The 19,141-nt window shown below is 33.4% G+C and overlaps 1 long non-coding RNA gene and 1 pseudogene across 3 annotated transcripts in view; one reads left to right on the top strand and one right to left on the bottom strand.

Annotated features, from left to right (window-relative positions):
* LOC307183813 overlaps positions 1 to 19,141 on the bottom strand; it is a 187,412-nt gene that overhangs the window by 92,683 nt on the left and 75,588 nt on the right. The gene's annotated exons all lie outside the window — the stretch shown is intronic.
* Positions 14,795 to 15,726, top strand: LOC307184642 (vacuolar protein sorting-associated protein 29-like; annotated as a pseudogene). The gene has a single exon. The product of its transcript is annotated as a vacuolar protein sorting-associated protein 29-like (transcript).

Raw genomic sequence — 19,141 nt, 5'->3', positions numbered from 1 at the left:
TGCCCTATTAATTCCTATTTTTATATATTTAACTTAACTTCACAAAAAATTGAAGCCCATTTTGGTGGCAATATGGTGTTCTCTTTTGAAAAATTGCTAATTCCTGAGCTGAAACTCATGTAAAAACCTATCTTCAATAAAATAATGCATGATGACTTTCTCTCTGGCTCTGCCTGTCCTAACTGAGCAACTTTACTAAAATAAAAATTAAAAAAACAAACGAACACGAGCGCTATTTGTTTTTGGGAGCCTTGACACTAATCTTTATTCCTTTAGGAAATAAAAGGCCATCAGTAAAGGGGCAGAAATTTGGGAAGGGAGAAGAATAAACATCACTCATGTTAAATGATTAGTTGTTCATTTTTCTGTTTCTTTCTTTAGCCTAGATACTATTTGAGAGCATAGTTCAAACATTTTTAAACTAACAACACATTCTTGGGTGACAGACAAACTAGCGTCCTTACTCTTCTTTGTTATTTGTAGGTGAATCAAACTGGGTAAATGTTAGAGTCCTCTTGTGAAACAGAGAAATAATAATATTATCTAGTTCAAAAGTGTTGCTTGAATATAAAATGAAGTGCTGGTTGCAAAGTGCTTTACCTAGTGCCTAGGACAAATATATGATGAATTAATATTATCTATTGCTTTTGCATGTCACTGGCTAGAACACTGTGCTAGAAACAGAGTATTTATTTAATAAACACCTACTGAACAGGGAAAACAAAACCCAGCACCCTACTGTTACATTCTTTGTATCTAATTAGGCAGTGGCTCAAAACCACTGAGTGAAGCAAAGAAATGTAATGCCATGTTAAATGGATGGCAATGCCAATATGGCAGTTGTACTAAACAATTAAACCCTTAAGCAGTAACAAGGTCTGTAAATCGTTGAAAACTGTGGGATCACATTGACTTCCAATTCTACACAGCCAACATCCAGAATGTTTTTATTTTCTCTTCCTTCTGAGACTTTATTTAAATTTTAAAATATTAAAAGGATTAATAGGACAAGGATGAAAGATTATGAGGGTAGACAAAAGATAATAACACATGTCTGAAAGATAAGTTGAGGGTAAAAGATGCTGACCACGAAGGCAGAATAAATGAGTTCAGAGTCCAAAATAAATTAGACCAAGAGGAGGAAACTGATTTGCCAATTAGAACTATAGGGAAAAGGTGAGCATAATGTGATTAAGTAGTGAGGACTGGAAGTAAAAGGGAGGCTAGAAATAAGGCATTGCTAAATCCTATCTATGCAAAAATTACACCAACTCTATCCCTAAACATGTATGTAGAGCTTGATTTTATAACTGGAAAAAATACCTAAGCATTATTCTCACCAGAATGAGATATGGATTATGGTAGCCCTAGGTAAACTCTATCCATAAGTTTCTCCTGCCATGAACCCTATAGTGCAATGTGCTAAATGTGCTAAATGGCAGCATCAGTATCCAACAATGAGTTTCTAATTATTTTATTTCCCTACTTGAGAGTGACAACTATTGGGAAAATAAATATACATATAAAATAGCAAAAAAAAAATCATCTACTTAGGAAAATTTAAGGAAGTCTCCCATTTTAAAAATGCATGGGCAATTTAAGATCACAGTACATTGGGGAAAGAAAATAGATAATTTAGTGTAAAATATCAAGAAATATTTAAGAGGATAATTCAAAAAGTACATCATAATAATGTTCTTAAAATAGATTATAATGTCCTCAAATTCAATAATATTTTACCAACAAAGCAGAAAAGGATACTAGAAAAAATTGGAAAAATGGAATAACAGAAAGAGCTCTTAATAATTAGAAAAAATACAGCAGTAGAGCAGTTAGTTAGAAGAAAAAATATCAATGATACTGCACTGGGATAGGATAAAAAGACAAGTAAATAAAAATATTGAGAGAAAAATGATATAGAGACCAAAATTGAGGAGATGAAATATTGGATGAAGGGAGGAATTGTAGAATAACACAATTGTTTTTGAAAAGAAAAGTATCAAGTCTTTCAATGTAGGTGCTAAAACAAATGAATGGACAGATTTTTTAAAAAAGACAAGAAAGTGAAACCTGCATTTAATGCATCTTAGTGATATTTGAAAATTCCAAGTTTCAGAAAACGGCCTAAGAAATTTAAGTAAAAAAAACCAGTTCATCTCCACAGAGAAAAGAATAATGTCATTATACTTCTCAGGAACTTAGAAATGGAAAGAAGATGGAAAAATCACTTGGAATTCTAAGAGAAAATTATTTACAAAGTAAAATCATATATGCATCTAAATCATCAAATCAGGATGAAAATAAAATAAAGCTGTTTTCAGAGTTTTAAAGGCTACTCTGGGTTTCATCTAAAAACTGACAGTGAAAAGCAAGAGATGGATAGGCGAGATACAGGACGTACTGAGATCAGGCCATGAGTGCATTCATGACAGCACCCATACAAAGCGATGAGTCCAAATTACTGAAATGTTAGTGGATTCCAAAGACAGTGTTATCAAGAAGAATGGGGTAGATCAGTGATAGACTGCAATCCTGACATCCATTCTTTACCCCTTCCTGTGTTCAAATTCTTTGCATTTTAACGTTGCTATACCCCTCCTCCATGGGAGAGCTATCCCACCCAGGATGTGGCTCTAGGGGCAGCCGTGAAATTATTTTGACCTCTGTTTATAGGTAGATGGGACACAAGTAGAGACTGGAAAACAAAAAAAAAGAGAAACCCAAAACTAAAAAACACTACACAACTTCACCCAGGGCCTTGTTGTCTCCAAGGACTGTAGGTAAATTTCAAGCCCTGTTACGTGTATGTAACTGGTGTTCCAGAAGGAGAATAAAAGAGCACAAAAGAAATCAGAAAAAATATTTGAAATAATAATGGCCAAAAGCTTCCCCATATTAACGATATTCACCAGACTACGGACTAAGAAAGCTCGGAGGAAACCCAGAGGATTAATAAAACAACAAACAAAAACACGTAGACATATCACATTCGAACTGCAGAAAATCAACGGCAGAGAAAACCTTGAATAACAAAATAAAATGTCTTCCCATAAAGGCCCAAGAACAAGAATTGCAGTGGACTTCTCATGAGAAGCCACACAAATAAGAAGAGAGTAGAGTGAAATACTTAAAGTGTTGGGGAAAAAAAGCAAACAAACAAAACTGGAATTCTATATGTAGCAAAATTATTCTCCTAAAGAGAAGGAGATAAAATAACTCTCTAGAGAAACAAAAACGGAGAATTTATTACTTACAGACTTGAACTGCAAGAAATGTTAAAAGGAATTCTTCAGCAGAAGAAAAATAATAAAGATGAAAAACTCAGATTTATATAAAGAAAGGTAGACCATTGGAAAAGGAATAAATGAAGGTAAAATAAAATATTTGTTTCATTTTTAAGTGATCTAAAATATAACTTTTGTTTAAAATAGTAACAATATACTGAGTTATATGTCATATGAATAAGTGAAAAGAATAACAATGTCATAAGAGCTGAGAGAGAGGAATTCAGAATATTCTATGATAAGGTAGCTACACTACACTTGAAGCACTTTAGTGTTATTTAAAGGGAGGCTTAGTTAAAAATATATATTGGGAGCTGTATGGCAACCACTAAAAATATTAAAAAGAAATATAATTGATATCCTAAGAGAGGAGATAAAATCAAATCATTGCATGAAAAAGTAAAAACTTTTTTTCTCATTGTATCCCTGTAATCTATAAATCTTATAGAATAGAGCAACATATATGTGTGAAATGAATGAGTTTATGAGTGAAAAAGTTATATGAAATTTGGTCAGCACTGAATGCTACGAATACACTTGTCAAATTTTTAGAAAGATTAAAATGACTGAAAATTATTAAGATAAATATTAGCATTGAATGTGTAGAAAATTAATAAACAGAAACTTCAATTAAATAGTTGGGGGACCAGAAGGGGAGCTCTCATGCCCTGAGGCAATAGCAGAGCCCAAGAGGAAGAAGGAAGACTCTTACTTCTTGGCAAGGACTCAGCCAATGAAAAACCATGGACTCTTTACTATGGCCCTCCCAACTTCCCTTTCCTTTCTGTAATAGTGTTCTCCTTTTGCCATGCAGGGAATTTGCATGTGACTCGCCATGGTTGCAGACCCTGAATTGAAATTCTCTGTTGATCCCCAGCAAACTCATCTTTGCTGGAGAAGTATGTGGCAGTCTATTTGTTTCAGGTCAACAAAGATTTAAAAAAACTTGCTTTTCTTTTATAAAGATATTAATGCAAGTATCCTACACACACATACACAAAACCATAGAGTGATTTGCTTAAAGCAGGAAAAACAAGAATTTTTTCCACCTTTTTTTCTGTAGAGGTCAATATTTGTAGAGAAAACAACTGCACCTCTATTTCACAAACATTCATCAAATTGAATTTCTTAAATCAGTATTTTAGTTTTTTAATAATAGAACTGCAGTTATCAGCATTGAAGATCAATATTTCACAGTTTTATATATCTTGAATTTTGTCAAAGCACTCAATTAACAGCAGGAAATTGTTTTCCTTTGATAGCATCATTTAAGTGTTTTCTTCATTTACATGTCTAATGTTGTTATTCTTACAAGATGAAATTAGTTTTCAAAGCTGGAATGAGATAATTATGTTGTTTGTGCTGAACTTCTTTTACAAAATATACATCTCTAAAAGAGTCCTGTAAATAATTTCAAAATAATAAAAGATTGGTCCATTACTAAAATATGTTAAATAACTTACCATTGATTTACTATTAAGTAAAATATATGTATCAGTCATCAGAACACTACAGATATTATTCTGTATGCAAAATAAATGGTTATAATTAGACTTTCTTTTGTCTTCTCATCCTTTAAATCTGGGTTTCTTTCTCTGTCTCATTTTCTATGAAAGTCACATAACACATTCAGTTTTCTAAGACAGATCAAGGCTTATCCCTCTCCTTAAACTCTAGCTGCATTGCCTCATTTGACAAAATCCATAACAAGGTACATGGTTCTGCAGCTGAATTCCATAAAACATAACTGCCACCACATGTAGAGGCTCCTGTGATTTGGCATTTGCTTTCTCCCTAGGCTTATCTTTTGCCTACTACCAACTCATGCCCTGTTTTCCAAACATATGTATGATGTTTGTCCTCTGATGTTTGGTCTGTCCAACCATTGTTTGGAAGAGCAACTTTTTCCTCTAGAAGTTCTGTCTTCCTATTCCAAGATTGATTATAATTCAGCTTCAAAACAGTTTGATTTGCTCTCCCCCTTAACTTTTGGTATAGGCAAGCTATTCAAACTAGGCCTATTAAAATTCTTCCCTTGGAGGAATATGTATATTTAAATATTAAAAGACAACAACAGCAGATATACACAGACACACACATACATATATAAATAACTATATACATACCTATATACACATATAGACACACATACACTGGAAAAAAGGGAAATAAAGGAGTCCCTCTTTAGTAGTTGGAAATGTATATGAGTACCTGAAGCCTGAAGCTTATGCAATATCGAGGGCCCAATTTAAGAAAGGAATACACTTTTAATAACAAGACCCTAGAAGGGTCTTATGTCCCTGAGGGCCACTGAAAGTTAAGTTTCATTAGCTGGATTTTAGAGATGATAAGTCATTCCTACTTTAAAATTCTAAAAGTCAAGGACACTGAAAATCTATAATTGTAAACTTAATGAAATAATTGGACTCAATTGGCAAAATTAATACCAAATTGTGAATGTCTTTCTATCATATATGTACAGGTTAAATTTATATGTACAGCCTAAATTTAATCAGTTGGCAATGTTGCGTTTATAATTATTTGATAGAATTAAATCAGTTTAAAAACATATCTGATAGTATTTGGTCTCAAATTTTAACTTACATTGCAGTATTTTGTGAACTAATGCACAAATAATTAAAAGACATCCTTTACAAATGAGTGTTAAGCATTTAATATTCATTAATAATATTGACCAGTTTAAGAACCAACTTAATTATCATCATATTTAATTTTTAACCCCATCTTATATTTAACTTATCCAAGATCAAACTGCTAATAATTTGGTGAGAATGTGCAGATGGTATGGTTTCTGATTCTTTGCCCAGTACTATTTTTACTGTACTTCACAGTATATCTTAAATATATTTGTCATCACTGCAATATAATTGTTTTCTTAATATCTTTCTTAAAAAATCTAAACTTATTAACATTTTAAAATATATAACATTATAAACAATACATATATTTGTCAAAGTATACTTACGATAGATCAGTTCTGAAATAAAATGATTGCCACTAACACATACATTATGGGTGGCTGTCTAAATCTTAACTTATCGTGTTCTTAAAATGTTATCTTGCCTGCATATTTATTTACTTAAGCTTTTAAAACTCCAATAAACCACTGCATTTTAGTAATATATTGATAAGAGATATTTCTATATCTGAACAATGTCACCTGATTGAATTGCCAGGCTTTTTTCCAGTCTTCCATTTTTTCGCAATATCTACTAAGCTTCCCAATTTCAAAATTTAGGAGAGCTGTTTTTTGGCTTTTTTGTTTTTTTCTTTTAATCAGAAAATGTTGGTACTGGAAAGGTCATAAATGAATACTTCTATAAGTATGTTTAAAAATCGATTTTTAAAAAGTTAATTAACATACAGTACAAAAAATGCAATTTTGAAGCCATTTATTATATTGCAATTTTAATAATTAAGTCTTATTTTTCTTAAGAATTAACTCATTTCATGTCACTTTGCAAAACACATTGAGATGTGGATAGGTGAGCGAGTAAGAAATAACATCATGTACTTTAATTACTTTATATGTTTTAAAGGCAAATTAGTGTTTGGTATTATAATATTGAAATAAATTTATTACTCTTTTATTAAACATTAATTCCTACAAACTACTATAAACCATTTCTACTTTTGTACTAGTGTACAGCTTTCTCACGCTCTCTCAAGTTTCTAGAAAACTGTAATTGCTTTATGTTAGTAAGTATAATATAAATACATTTACCATTAAAGGTTGATCAGAATATTTTCTATAAAACATATTATTGATTTTGGTGTAACAATGCACGCTAAAGAATTTCTTGATTACTCATTTTTCAGTGAATGACTCATGGGGTTTTTTGACGAGTAGATTTAAAGATAATATATCATTATACTAGTGAAATGCTAACAGAATATCCTCCTTTCAACAAGGACCAAGACATAAATATTAAAATTCTTTTTATAAACCTGAGATCTAATTAACAGAAATGGAATTGGGGTTTCTTTTTAAAATTATGGAAAAACACTAACAATCTGACACTATGTTCACAGTTAAGTTAAAAAAAAGATTGTTTTCTGAATTTTAACATTTCAAAAAGTAATTGAATCAAGAGTGTAATTTTTAACACATAATACATAAAATAAAATTCTGAAATTGTAGTTCTACGTGGTCATTAGATGATCCTTTTCAATTGTTGGCATATATCCCTTAGTCTAATTCGTTCATTTCTTCAATTCAACTGTCTTCTGACTTTAAGCAACAGTATATGAACTCATTGTTATTACCTAATTATAAGTATAGAAGATTTTGATTTTCTAGTTTGCACAGTGAAGAACCTACTTCATGTAAAAACAGATATTTTTTTAAAATTTTGTAAAAGGAAAGTCATGTTTCTCCAGAAATAGTTGTCAAATGTTTGTGTGAATAAACATCACTTGAGGAGTCTGTGTAAAAAGCATGTTCTGAGACCCACTCTGAAAAATCCTAAACCATTGTACCTGAGTTAAGGGCCGTAAGTCTGCATTTTTTAATGAGTACCTCAAGTGATTCTAATGTCAAACTCTGTATATCATGATGACTCATAATCAGAGAACTAAAATGATTTTTTAAACTTCTCCTGAAGCAACTTTATGCTAGTAATTAGAAATGTTAGCAATTCACCATCCTTACAGAGAATAAGGACAATTTTAGCTCTCATGGTTCATTCTCGCTTTCCAAACAAAATCTGATATGGAATCATAATTTGTCCATTACTTCATTGATTTGATCAGTCAGTCATTGTCACTCTGCAGCTATTCGTTTGGTACCTCGTATATTGAGACTGGAGATACAAAGAAGAAACTCCTTCATGAAGTTTGCAGTTTAGTGAGGAGAAACAGTAATGACATAAGTCAGTAAGACAGAGAAAGACAAATACTGGATGAGGTCACCTATCTGTGGACTTTTTCAAAAAAACAAACTCACTGAAGCAGAGATCATATCTGTGGTTGCCAGAGGTGGGGGATAGTAGATGGTAGAATTAGGTGACGCTGGTCAAAAAGTACAAACTTAAAAGATAAATTAGCTCTGGGGTCGTAATGTTCAACATTATGATTATAGTTAGTGATACTGTATTACTGTATATTTGAAAGTTGCTAAGAAAGTTGTATAAGAAAGTTGCTAAGTTGCTGTATATTTGAAAGTTGCTATTGTATATTTGAAAGTTGCTACAAATATTATTGTATATTTGAAAGTTGCTAAGATACTGTATTATTGCATATTTGAAAGTTGCTAAGAAAGTTGCTATATTGTATATTTGAAAGTTGTATTATTGCTATATTTGAAAGATACTGTATTATTGTATATTTGAAAGTTACTAAGTAGATCTTTAAAGTTCTCATCACACACACACACACCAAATTGTAACTGTGAGGTGATGGATGTTAACTAATCTTATTGTGGTAATCATTTTGCAATATAGTCACATATGAAATCATTATGTTATACACCTTATACATATATAATGTTGTATGTCCATTATATCTCAAAAGAACTGGGGAAAAACTCTAAAAAATCCAACTGTAGTATGTACCATGAAGTGGGAATCAATCAGGTTTGTCAGGAAAGCAGAATCATTATGAGTGTTCTGGGATATGTTAATTTTCTATTGCTGTGTAACAAATTACCATAGAATTATCAGCTTATAACAACACAGATTCCTTATCACACAGTTTCTGTGAGTTAAGAATCTAGATATAGCTTAGCTAGTTTTTCTGTTCAGGGTCTCACAAAGCTCTAGTCAAGGTGTCAGCCAGGCCGTCTTCCTTTCTGGAGCTTGTGTTTTCTTCCAAACCCCTGTGGTTGTTGGCAGAATTCAATCCCTTGCAACTGTAAAAATGAGGCCCTCAGCTCCTAGAGGCTGTCCACGGTTTGCTTCCAAGTTACTCCCTCCTTAGACAGTCTTGTCATAACATCTTGTCTCCAAGACAAGGGGGAGAGGATCTCTCTGCAATCAGCTAAGACAGAGCCCTATATAATGTAACATAACCAAAGGAGTGATAACCACATTGACTTCACCATATTCTATCGATTAGAAGCAACTCAAAGTTTCTCCTGAATTCCAGGCATTTTCTGCACTTCTTCCATTGTAAACCTATGTTCCTCTATAAAGTCAGAATAAGCCACTTCAACCAGTATGCTAACCTGCTTCTTTGCTTGTTGGTCAACTGGTCTGAGGATCCCAATATGTCCAAGTGGCACCTTCAACTAACCAGTTTAAGGAAAACGTTATTCTTCCATTAATCCTACCTCCATTGGGAAATAACATCTATAAAACAGCAGCCAACATTGCAAGATAGGAAACAAACCTTTTGCTGATGGATTGATAGGGGTAATAGTAAGAAGGTTTGCTTACTTAACACAATATGATCCATAAGGAGTCGATATACCCACTAAGCAAATTGCCACATTTGACAATTTACAGTGAAAGAAAATAACTAGATAAGATTATTGAGACCTCCATTGTCCATAATTACCTGAATTTAGTCAGAGATAAAGAACCATGATGAGAATTATGAAAGTCATGGATATTACAGGAGTGAGGGGCTGAGAAGTAAAGATCGGTTGAATGAGTAGACACAAAGATAGACTAACAACACTTCATGAAGCATAACACAGATGAGCAAATTGGAGCTTTTGTGGGGGAAGCTGAGAACCCAAGCATGTCCCTGCCAGCTCCTGGAGAAGTCTATGGAGGCTCTTGCTACAACCAAATTTCTGGGGCCACTATCACTCATGAAAGATCAGCACTCAAGATGCAGAGTCCTGGGCTAAGCAGTGGTGAGTGAGATTCAGCTGAAGCCCAATTGGCAATTCTCTGTTCATTACCATATCTGACCTCAAAGACTTACAGAGTAATAGTGGCCACTTCATTTCCATCATTTAAATTATATGCAAGGTCCTCTTTGGGCTAACTCTATATACAGTGACAGAGACTCTGGGAAACATACTTCCCAGCTTCACCAAATTAGCAATGGTTAGGGGTTCTGGATTTAGTAAATAAAAGTACAGGAAACTTTGTTAAATTTGAATTCTTGATAAACAATTCTTTTTTTTTAGTATAACTATTGCACGGGACTGATACCATACTCTATTCTACTCCACACTGCTTCTGACTAGTATTTTTAGTATTAAGTATTTTATTTAGTATTATTGAACCATGCAGTATTTGACACAAACTATACTAAAAGAAGTATCTGTTGTTTATTTGAAATGAAAATTTAGCTGGATTCCCTGTATTTTGTCTGACAATGCTAACAACAGCACAATTTAAAACAAATTACCTGGAAGAGAATGGGAGCTGTAGCTGCAGGGGTAGACAGGTTGAGGTCAGACTATAAAAAAATCTCAAAATCCATATCGCTGCTAGTATTCAAGATTTTTTCATTTATGTGTTCTCATTTGAGAACACCTTCATAATAGCTTCATAATTTTTGATTAAATAATTAGAAGATATTTAGAAATAATGAAATAGATGATAAAGAATTTAGTTGTTTACATTAAGACCTTATGATAAATTATTTCCTTTATATTAGATTGGCTATAAATATTTATTACCACTTACAACAAGCATTCACAGGGATCCTTTAATATGTTGATATCATAAGTCCTATATCTACCACAGAAACACAATTTCAAAAATTAGTATCAGTGTTTGCATTGAGGAGTTATATACACAATAAAGATTTGTACAAAATAAGTAGGTAACATTTTTATTTAATTAGCTCTTAACAGGATATATATACTATATATGTATTATAAAAACTATAATAATTAAAATTTTAAAAATCCGTATGTCCAAAAGAAACCACAACAAATTGTTGGTAATGTTTCCCTTCATAATTGAGAATGCACTGAATAATCTATACTAATTCTATATTTTAATTCTTAGATTACAAGAATATTATATGGTGGTTGTGGGATGAATTGTGAGATTGGTATTGACATATATACACTAATATGTATAAAATAGATAACTAATAAGAACCTGCTGTATAAAAAATAAATAAAATAAAATTCAAAGAAAAGCATATTATAATAGGTCTAAGACATTTTAAATAATTGTCCAACTCCTGAAAGTGTAATGATTACTCCTTATTGTCTTCCATTTTTTATATCTAATATTTGCCCCAAAAGAACATGATTTATCACATTATTATAAGAGTTTAATAAGAGTTTAAGAGTTTAATTTTAAGAGTTTAATAGCAATACAATATCTGCTCTTCATATAGTAGAAATATATTAGTTCAAAATATATAGATTTTATGTAATTATAAATCATAGTTAAGTTTTGTTTTATATGAAAAATTATGAAATAGCATAGAATAAAGCATTCTTATGCTTTTTATTTTTATGGCATCTTACTAAAGAATATAGGCTATATGCAATGAAATTTCTTTAAAATAATAGATTTTGTAACCTGTCTGTCTATAGTTCTACCACACTCAAGAATATAATTGCAGAAAATAAATTTGCATACTAGAACCACTTGCGGCAGTCTCTTAATCTGTGTGGCTGGTGCCTTACAATTTAGTCATAGTCAGAAATAACTTTCTTCAACCTTCTTACCCCTGAAAGCATTCCACTGACATCCTTTTGTTCTGTTGAAACAGGATTGGCAATGTATGCATTATTTGAAACAGCTCAAACCTGCCCTCATAGAAGAAGTTGTAGATGCCCTTTGAATATTTGGCCCTAGATGTCCATCACGGTAGGCAATTAATTTGGTACATTGTTACTATATTCAATTCTTGGTCTTTCTGCCAATACTGCCAGACAAATATTCTAATTAATGCCAGTCAAAATGGTGATTTTGTGGTATGAACATTTTGAGGACTAAAACACATTTAAATACAAATTTATACTACATCAGTTTCAAAAATATCTAGCAGATGGCAATTTGAATTGAATATCCATTTGACCTGGACTTGGGCCTCATGCCCAAGATTCAAAATTTTTCAAAATTTATGAGCAATATAGACAAATTTAGTCCTTTTTAAGATTTTTTTTATCACGCCATATAATTCCAGGTTGTATTAATGTTATGTTGAAGGAATTTGGTTTGAAAACTTATCTTTGCTTTTATAAATGATATTAGATTGTTTATTGAAACTTTGTTTCTATGTAAGGATCATTGAAACTAACTAATAGGCACTTGAAATATTGATGCTACATCCAGTGAAATTTAACAGAAGAGTATATCTGAACTTATATGAGTTTATATACCTGGAAGCATAGAAGTACTGACCCTGTTTATTTTTTTTAGTACCAGTTGTTTATTTCAGTTATCTTCTCATCTCTATAATGTTCACAATAATAGTCTGTCGGTCTCCAATATTATATGACTGCTTCTAATTTCACAGAGGGATGTGGCTTCATGAGCTAAATCAATTTGTAATGTATAGCCTTCTGGTAAGGGCTATGGATTTTGATGCTAATTGCTAGATATAATTTCAGGGTACTTTTTATCAAGAATCATCTTAGGCAGAGAGACTAAAGTCCAAACTGAAACCACATTTGTAGAGTTTTAGTAGAAACAGTGTCATAGGCAAAAGAAAATGTTATCCAAATGAGAAAATAATTGCAAAGCTGGTGTTTTGAGAAGAAGAGAGAGAGACAGAGAGAGAGGATTTTAAACAAATTTAAAAGGTACTTAAAGAGATGGCCCAGGGTGAAGGGAACCTATGTTCTAATCCTACTTCTTTGACCTGTGAACTTGGGGCCTGTAGTAGACAGAATAATGGCCTCCCTCAAGAGGTTCAGATGCTAATCCCAGAGAAAGACTTGATAGACCATTGCTGGCTTTGAAGTGGAAAGGGGTCTGTACTTCCAGTTTCTGGCCTGACATGTAAAGAGCGTGGAAGTTCTCACTCCCTCCTCAAAATAAAGAAAAAGCTGAAGAAACTGAATATCAACTTTTCTTAGATCTATAAGAAAAGTAAGGTCAAGGATAAATCACTGCCCTGAAAGCTGGAGAGATGGATACCAAAAATCACAGCTTTCCAACACCACAGTCAAGAGCAAAAACCCAAGTTGGAGCCAGAACCTATGGGAACACTTCAAATGTTATTGACAAATTGCCAAAGGTGCAATGTAAACTAGCTTGAAATCAAAACACCAGGGGCCAAGTTTGGGGGAACACAGCTCACATTTATGAGTTTTACCTCCAGGATCCTTACCAGCTTCTCACATTGAAGATCAGAGAAAGATCCCCTTAGGCTTCTTGCAGTTGGGAGAGGAAAAGTAACCATTTTGAAATACTCCCGAACATTCTGTTCCCTTTGTAAAGAACTACACTCAAAAGAAATGGGCTTCCCGGGGGGCGCAGTGGTTGGGAGTCCGCCTGCCAATGCAGGGGACGCGGGTTCGTGCCCCGGTCTGGGAGGATCCCACGTGCCGCGGAGCGGCTGGGTCCGTGAGCCATGGCCGCTGAGCGTGCGCGTCCGGAGCCTGCGCTCTGCAACGGGAGAGGCCACAACAGTGAGAGGCCCGCGTACCGCAAAAAAAAAAAAAAAAAAAAAAAAAAAAAAAAAAAAAAAAAGGAACTATTTTACCAGAGCTTACCAACTTTGGGAAAGGGAAGTTACACCCTTGCTAGCCTTCTCACCTACAGAGGGAAAAAAAGTGCTGAGAAGCACTGTTGAAGTCACAGCCTCAGAGCTCATGCTCACTAAAAAACTGAGACCTAATCATAGGATTACAGGATGCTCCCCCAACCCCACACCTTACCCCACAGAGACCAGGCTCCTGTATAATAAGGGACTACAGCTAAAAGGACTGCAAAGCTCAGACCCTTTTTAAGAAGACAAGTAGGAGACAAAATGAAAGACACTAGAGTAAACATTAGCCTCTAATGCATACAGCTATAGCAAACATTAACACAGTTTAACCTCTTGCCACATAAACTTAAAACCTCCCACTAAAGGCCTGTTTACTTCAGTACCTTTTTACCCAATACATCATGTGTGCTTTCAACAAGATATTATAAGCCATGCTAAAAGCAAACAACTAAACAAATGAATGAAAAACCAAAAACAAACAAATAGAAAAAACCAGTTCAATAGACAAAGTGAGCATCAGAACCCAGACTGAGGTATAGCAGAGATTTTAGAATTATCAGACTGGGGATTTAAAATAGTTATGTTTAGTATGCTGAACTAACAGAAAAGTGGAAAACATGGAAGAACTGATGGGTAACGTAAGAAGAGAAATGAAAACCCTAAGAAAAAAGTTTTAAATGCTGGAAGTCAGAAACTTTATAACAGAAATGAAGGGTGCCCTTTGGACTCATCAATAGATTGGAAATTACTGAGGAAAGAGTCAGTGAGCAAAAAGACATGTCAAAAGAAACTTCGCAAACTGAAAAGCAAGAGAAAAATGAAAAAAATCAAAAAGTACATCCAAGAACTATGATACAATTATAAACAATGTAATACATGTAATCCAGAAGAAGAGAGAAAGGGATGGAAAAATATTTGAGATGCCGAGGCGTCTGAGGAAGGGAGGGTGGCGGCAGCGGTGTCACTGAGCGGAGCCCAGTGACAGGATGTTGGTGTTGGTATTAGGAGACCTGCACATCCCACACTGGAGCAACAGTTTGCCAGCTAAATTCAAAAAACTGCTGGTGCCAGGAATGATTCAGCACACTCTCTGCACTGGAAACCTTTGTACCGAAGAGAGTTATGACTATCTCCAGACTCTGGCTGGCGATGTTCATATTGTGAGAGGAGACTTCAATGAGAATCTGAATTATCAAGAACAGAAAGTCGTTAACTGTTGGGCAGTTCAAAATTGGTTTGATCCATGGACATCAAGTTATTCCATGGGGAGATATGGCCAGCTTAGCCCTGTTGCAGAGGCAGTTTGATGTGGATATTCTTATTTCAGGACACACACAAATATTTGAAGCATTTGAGCATGAAAATAAAGTCTACATTAATCCAGGTTCTGCCACAGGAGCATATAATGCCTTGGAAACAAACATTAGTCCTTCATTTGTGTTGATGGATATCCAGGCTTCTACACTTGTCACTTGTGTGTATCAGCTAATTAGAGACGTCCTGAAAGTAGAACGAATCAAATACAAAAATTCATAAAGCGAGGCGTGTCCTGATGATTTTTCTGTTGAGTTTTTTTTTGTTTTTCATTTCCCTGTTCAACTCAAGTAATTAATCGTTTAAGAGCCACAAAATTGTATCACTTTTATAATATTTTGCAGTAAAACATAATCTCGTTTTCTGTTAATACAATGTTCTAAGCTTCTTGTAAACTATAAGATTATATTTAGTTTAAGTATATGATTTCTATGAAAAAATGTCCACCACACAGTAAATGGTCACATGTTAAGAAAAATTTATCCTTGTAAATATCTTCATGGTTGATATTTGGAACTTTATTACCAAAGTAGTGCATGAGGGGAAAGAAACTAGATTTTCTTGTAGACATTCTTCTCTTCTCCAGTAATAAACAGTTACCTTTCATTTAAAAAAAAAATTGAGCTGAGGAATTTCCAAAATTAATGAGAGACCAGAAACCACAGATTAGGGAAGCTCAGAGAAAACTGAGCAGAATAAATAACAACAAATCTATACCAAGGCATGTCATATTCAAACTGCAAATAAAACAAAGACAGGAGAAAATCTTGAAATAAGCCAGAGGGGGAAAACACACATCCTACCTACAAATGAGCAAGGATAAGAATTACATTAGACTTGTGTTCAGACACCATGCAAATAAGATATTTAAAACATTGCAAGGAAAAAAATCCACCAATCTAAATTTCTGGATTCAGTGAAATTATCCTAAGTGAAGAAGAAATAAAGACTTTTTCTGACAAAAATTGAGAGAAAATGTTGCCAGTAGACCCACTTTGCAAGAAAATGTTTAAAAAAGTTCTTAGGAGTGAAAGAAAAATACTACAGTTCAGAAACTTGGATCTATATAAAAAAGGAAAAGTGGTAAAGAACAAATTCATAAAGATAAAGTCTTTTAGTTTTCTTATTGTTAATTGATCTAACATAAAAATTTGTTCAAATAGTTATAGCAACAATGTATTTGGAAATTATAGTTTATAGATGAGTGAAATGAATGACAGCAATGTTATCAGAAACTGGAAGAAGAAATTGGGTATGCTCTGTTACAAGGTACATGCACCACCTGTGAGGTGGTACTGTGTTATTTAAAAGTGGACTTAGGGCTTCCCTGGTGGCGCAATGGTTGAGAGTCCGCCTACCGATGCAGGGGATACGGGTTTGTGCCCCGGTCCGGGAGGATCTCACATGCCGCGGAGCAGCTGGGCCCGTGAGCCATGGCCGCTGAGCCTCCGTGTCCGGAGCCTGTGCTCCGCAACGGGAGAGGCCACAACAGTGAGAGGCCCGCGTACTGCCAAAAAAAAGTGGACTTAAAGTTGTTATAAATGTATGTTGCAGACTCCAAGGGAACCAGCAAATGAAAACTAAAAAATGACAAAAAGAGTATTAGTCTACAACCTCTAGAGGCTTAAAAAGTCAAAGAAACATATTCTTCTATAAGACCGAAAAAAGAACTGTCAAGACCTTGATTTTAGCCCATTAGGACCCATGATGAACTTCTGACCTAAAGAATAATAAATAAATAAATTTGTGTTGTTTAAATCTACTAAAATTGAGGTAATTTGTTGTAGTAGTAATAGGAATCTCATACATGACCTTTGGCAAAATACTTAGCATCTTTCATACAATTTTCCTTTGTTGCAAAATGAGTGGTGAGATTCTTATGCAAATTCCTATATTTGCAGTATTGTTAGAAAGAGTTCTAAGTTTAAAAATTCTTTCTTTCTTGTTTCCTTCTTTCTCTCTTTTACTTTCCTATTCTCCTTCATGCATTTCCTTCCAAGACTTTTTTAGCATCCTAAGTAAGATACTGTTCTCGAGAGCTAAAAACAAATACATCGGAGAAAAGTACAATATAATAAAAGTCAGAAAAAGTTATTATAGATAAAATTATAATTACATTAGAAAGCTACAGTCAAAAAATAAGGTGGGAACAAATAAGACACAAATCTAAGTCAACACTCCAAAATTCCATCATACTCCAAAAACAGCATTTTTATTAAAAAAAACCCCTTAGCATAATATTGGGGTTATAATACTATGAAAGACTGGAAGGACTAGACTATCTTTCCAATTTGCTCTTAGCTTTTCTTGAACAAAATTGAGAACACAGATTTCTTTATTTTGCAACCATAATGGCAGAGGGGAAAAATTAGCAGAGGAAGAGACTTCATAATTATTAGACAAGTCAGAAGATGCATGTAAAGAGACGACAACAATGTACAAATGCTATCCAATAGTACTCTCTGCCAAGATGGAAGTATTTTATGTTTGTGCTGTTGAATATGGTATCTGCCAGTCACATGTGGCTATAGAGCCTTTGAAAAGTGGTTTCTATGACTGAGGAACTAAATTCTTAATTTTAACTACTTTATTTAAAATTTAAATCCCTATACATGATGAGTGGCAACTGCAGTAAACAGTTGAACTCAAAAATATTAATGATGATTAACTAGATCATGAAACTAAAATCTCAAACTATGACTCTTCATATGCTTATATCCCAGATGAATTTTCTCAAAATGATATATTAAGTTGTATATTTCTAAGGAAAATATCAAGTATGGTGTTCTTATCCAGTTAGTCATTCACCAGGAAAACTTTATCAGACATTATACTGTGAAAGGATCTGGAACATTCAGTGTTGCTAAAGGGACACCAGATAGTACTCTTTCATCTCTTGTGATATTTGAATGCCAGGATTTACTTGTTACAAAGAAGTCTGCCCTATCTCCTTATGAAAAATTGTAATGATTTTCATTACCCTTTATGCTTACTTATAAAAATGTATTTATAATATGACTTAGATGTAAAAAAATACGAGTCCATTGGATCAGGATAGAAAATGGTAACAGCTATTTTTCTTGGTATACTATGGATTAACTCTCTTTCTTCATGATACGGTAGCCATTTACACTTTTATTCTAGTTTATAATTTCATATAAGCTTTAACCACTAGAATATAACATGATATATCTCCTCTATAATAAATTTTTCAAATTCATGATAGCACTTTCATTAAATACGCTTTCTCATGTATGATAAGTTTCTCTCATTACAACATGGAAAGAATATTACTTAGGACACTGGCTATAAATACCTAATTAGAAATAATAATATAAATTTATGCTAAAATAAAAAGAGATTTCCCACAATTCTTTTAATTTATGATTGTCGATCAAACAAGTAAGAACAATTTCAAATGACCAATAAAAAGCCCAACTAAGTGATGGAAAAATGGAATCCATTATTGGGACTCTATGCTACATTTTTAGAGCCCTGATGCAATAGTGACAAAGGACAAGATGTTTAACCCAGAAGTTCTCAAACTTTTAGACCTTAAAGTTTATTCCACAGAAAAAATGAAATTAGTATTTAATGAACTAAATTTTAGGAAGTGTGGTTCTGGTTCCTCTATGTTTGCAGCAACCTGTATTTAAAGCGGCACTCAGAATATGTCTGCACCATGCCAAAACAACTAATCCAGTCAAACTGAGGTGACAGATTAATATGATTTTCACCGTTACCAATTTATTAATTTATATATTTATTCCTTGCACCTAGTATGTGTAAGTAATAAGTAGTGGCACACAAAGTTGGAAGAGAGTGATTTTGACACATTTTGAGCACTGAATATTATTTTCCTTTTTAAAAATTAACTTGGCATAACATAATTATGTAATATAACATAATTATGAGATAAATTAAATTACTTTTTATTTATCCCT

This window comes from Stenella coeruleoalba, assembly GCF_951394435.1.
Source record: "Stenella coeruleoalba genome assembly, chromosome: 3".
Classification (NCBI taxonomy): domain Eukaryota; kingdom Metazoa; phylum Chordata; class Mammalia; order Artiodactyla; family Delphinidae; genus Stenella; species Stenella coeruleoalba.
This window is presented reverse-complemented; position numbering and strand designations above follow the sequence as displayed.